Genomic DNA, 4,319 nt, shown 5'->3' on the forward strand with positions numbered 1-4,319 from the left:
TCTTAAGCGTATCTGGCACCCTGGCGCCGTGGTGTGGAGATCCCTCCGGCACCCCCCGCCCCATTTCCCAGCGTAGCTGTCTGGCGGGCACAGCGCGGCTGCTGCGGGCACAGCAGCGCGGTGCCCCCTGGCGGCCCGGCACCCTGGCACATTGCGCCAACCAGCCTTGCCTTAGAGCCGACCATGCGCGTTAGACATATTCTGCAAATTTCACCCCAAAAAACACATGTTGGTATGCAGTCTTGAGTAATGTGCACATTTTTGCAACCAGTTTCTCCTAATACAGTACATTTTAGGTATATTGTTTTTGCTAACACATACATTTTTATGCACACCCCCCCCCAATTATATGCATCCTTGTAAACTGTTTGGCTGGAGAACTCACTGCAAAATTCAAATAAGTGCAATTTTTGGATGGCTGAGTTTCGCTTCTCACATTGTTTTGGAAAGGGCAAGATTGATGGAATCGGCTTCAAATGCGAACCGAGTCGAATTTCTCCACCAACCCAAGCCCCTACTGATTAAAATCTACATGCACGTATTAAACACAGCCAGTTAATCAACTCTTTGTTTAGTAGATTAATTTACTGATCAGCAGTTACATGCCTTCCGGGTCTATCATCCCTTTTCCCTGCATCTCCAGCCCTGACATGCTTTGAAGAACATGCAGTTCCCCAATTAATGGCAAATCTCTTCCCAGTAGCAGCTCAGGGATGATGCGGCAGCAAAGAAAGGGAGAAACTCCGTCTCCATCTGCATTCCCAGGCTCAGCATGAACTTTCGACCCCATTGTGTACTCTAATTGCTGGAACCAGCAGGATTAATCCACGACCTACTTTCTAGGTCTTTTTGCTGCCACAGAGCAATGCTGCCTGGCTTCAGTCAGTTGGAGAATCTGCTATAAACCCACATTTAAAACTTGCAAGGGGAGCAGGTGACTGCTATCCAAGCCTCTTACTTTAAAAGCTTAAAGGTAAAGGGACCCCTGACCATTAGGTCCAGTTGTGAGCGACTCTGGGGTTGCGGCGCTCATCTTGCATTATTGGCCGAGGGAGCCAGCGTAAAGCTTCCAGTTCATGTGGCCAGCATGACAAAGCCGCTTCTGGTGAACCAGAGCAGCACACGGAAACGCCATTTACTTTCCCGCTTTATCTGCTTGCACTTTGACGTGCTTTTGAACTGCTGGGTTGGCAGGAGCTGGGACCGAGCAACGGGAGCTCACCCCGTCACAGGGATTCGAACCACCGACCTTCTGATTGGCAAGCCCTAGGCTCTGTGGTTTAACCCACAGCGCCACCCGCTTACTGATGTCCAAAGCCAAGAGGCCCCGAGATGCTGGTAGGAAGAAACTTCCCGTCTCATCATCAGTCCTTGAGCAAGCCAGCTTACAGTCTTTCACCCTCAGCTTCCGACCTTTAACATGGAAATAACTGTGCCCTACTTCGCAGGTGTGGTGTGAACAGGGGCAGGCAAATCTCTCCATTCCAGTTTCTTCCAGTTTTGCATTTCATAGAATCAGAGTTGGAAGGGGTCAACAAGGGTCATCTAGTCCAACCCCCTGCAATGCAGGAATCTTTTGCGCAACGTGGGGCTTGAACCCACAGACCTGAGATTAAGAGTCTTGTGCTCCACCAACTGAGCTACCAAGGCAGATCTTTAACCAAACTTAACTTCAGTTTGCCAGATTTCCACATTAGTTTTAGAGCTTACCTAGTTATGTAGGGCGTTGACACACATTTTCATCTGGTTTTTAGCTCATTGCTGATTTTGATTTTCCTTTCATGTTTTAAATAGTTGTTTTTAACTTGTTTTGTTGAGATTTTTTATAGTTCCATTCTTTTTGTAAACTGCTTTGAGGTTTCTTTCACGCAGCGTATAAATTTTAAGAACTAAATCAGTAAAGAAGGTTGACATTAAAATGGACACATGGTGATTCAGACCGATGGAATAAAGCAGTGTTAGTATGGAGACCCTGAAATTGCAAAAGACCACCAACGCAATGGATAGACGATCCAAAATGAACTGCGGGACTTGTGGGGGTGCGTGAAGCAAACAATGGGAAATGACGCAGAGAACTTGAAAAGACATATATCCAAAGATGGGTGCAAGAAGCTGAAGAAGAATAACAGAATCATAGACTTGTTGGACCCTGAGGGTCACCGAGTCCAACCCCCTGCAATGCAGGAATCCTGCCCAAAGCTGTCCCTGGGTGTGCTTGAACCACCAACCTTCTGGTTACCAGCCAGACACACTGACCCATTGTGCTACTGGGACTGGGATGAAAAGATGGACAGGAGGAGGAAGGAGATTTTAAAAAAATAGGAAAAAAATGTTTCTCTTATTTCATGCTGGGAAGCACAGAGGACCATTGAGAAGATCAGCCTTTATTCCAAAGCATTCTGGGATGTCACCTCCCAAGGGGAATTGGATTCTTCCAGCAAATTTCCACTGATATGGAAAGCCCTAAACAATGTGGCTCCTGGATACCTTAAAGACCACCTGAGCCCTTATATCCCTGCTTGATAACTGAGATCATCCGCAAGGAGAGCCGTCTCCCATGTTACAGAGGCCTGACTGGGGACATCTAGATGTCAGGAATTTAGAGCTGCCAGTCCCATGCTGTGGGACGCTTTTCCAGCAGAGATACGGCAGGCATCCTAATTTTGGACTTCTGGGCGTCTCTTGAACACCTCTTTATGCCAACAGGACTCTGCAGCTGTTTAATTAGCCAGCCACTTCAATGATCAACTGCCTTGTTTCAAATGGTGCTTTTTGCATTTTGGCTTTGTACACTGCCCTGTTTATTTTGCGATATGGCGGTACAGAAACACTTTTTAAAAAGTAGTTTTTATTGATTTTTCAACGATACAACAAGCATAACATAAAATCAAAACAGAAGGAACTGAGAACAGTAAATAAAATGAAGCAAAATATTGCCGGGGGGGGGGGGGAGGATATGATAAACTTTGGAATGGGCTAACGGCTCCAACTGCTGAAAGTTTTATATCCAATGATCCCCCAGCTCCTGTAGTGGGTATTTATTTAAGTATAGTCAGAATAATAAAAATGCGGAGTTTCAAGGGACCCTCAAGTTCATCTAGGTCAGACATCCCCAAACTTCGGCCCTCCAGATGTTTTGGACTACAATTCCCATCTTCCCCGACCACTGGTTTGTTAGCTAGGGATCATGGGAGTTGTAGGCCAAAACATCTGGAGGGCCACAGTTTGGGGATGCCTGATCTAGATCAACCAATGGCTTGATGAGCTGTTGCAACGCACACTTACGTGAGGCTTCCATTGAAGAAAGCTTGGGACATGGGAAGGAAAACTAAGGCCCAGGGGCCGGATCTGGACGAATCACCTTCTAAATCCGGCCCGCGGACGGTCCGGGAACCACCGTGTTTTTACATGAGTAGAATGTGTGCTTTCCACCTCCACCTCCGTCACTCTGCCCGGAAACTGAGGTCCAGTGCCGAGGGCCTTCTGGTGGTTCCCTCACTGCGAGAAACCAAGTTACAGGGAACCAGGCAGAGGGCCTTCTCGGTAGTGGCACCCGCCCTGTGGAACGCCCTCCCACAAGATGTCAAAAAGAAAAATAGCTACCAGACTTTTAGAGGACATCTGAAGGCAGCCCTGTTTAGGGAGGCTTTTAATGTTTAATCGATTGTTTTGTTTTATTTTTCTGTTGGAAGCCGCCCAGAGTGGTTGGGGAAACCCAGCCAGATGGGCGGGGTATAAATAAATTATTATTATTATTATTATTATTATTATTATTATTATTATTATTATTATTTTAAAATGCATCACTGGGTTATTTGTGGGGCACAGGAATTCATTCATTTCCCCCCTTCAAAATATAGTCTGGCCCTCCGCAAGGTCTGAGGGACAGTGGACCAGCCCCCAGCTGAAAAAGTTTGCTGACCCCTGGCTTGGGGGCTTCGGCTGGTCCAAAATGCAGCAGCCAGGTTTCTGTCTGGGGTTCCATTGAGACCTCATGTGACCCCTGTTTTAAAACAGCAGGACTGGTTGCCAGTTTGTTTTCCACTGGGGCCTCTGGTTGGCCACTGGGAGAACAGGATGCTAAACTAGATGGGCCACTGGCCTGATCCAACAGGCTTGTCTGATGTTCTTAAGTTCTATATCAAGCAAGTGATGCCTAGGAGGAAGCTGGTTTATACCAAGTCAGATTTATCTGACCATCTCTGAGTCTGAGATGACTGATCTGCCCACTGTAGGTAGTTGACCAGTTGGCCCATCCATATCGCAAGTCCATTCATTCAAACCCAGGTATGGAAGGGTAGTAGCTGAGTGGTAGAGCA

At 47.0% G+C, this 4,319-nt stretch overlaps 1 non-coding gene across 1 annotated transcript; it reads right to left on the reverse strand.

Moving 5' to 3' along the window:
* Positions 1-2,200: 2,200 nt before the first annotated feature.
* TRNAT-GGU (transfer RNA threonine (anticodon GGU)) lies at positions 2,201-2,274 on the reverse strand. The gene has a single exon. It is a non-coding gene; the product is annotated as a tRNA-Thr (tRNA).
* Positions 2,275-4,319: the final 2,045 nt, after the last annotated feature.

The sequence above is a fragment of the Zootoca vivipara genome, chromosome 17 (assembly GCF_963506605.1).
Source record: "Zootoca vivipara chromosome 17, rZooViv1.1, whole genome shotgun sequence".
In the NCBI taxonomy this organism is placed as follows: Eukaryota; Metazoa; Chordata; class Lepidosauria; order Squamata; family Lacertidae; genus Zootoca; species Zootoca vivipara.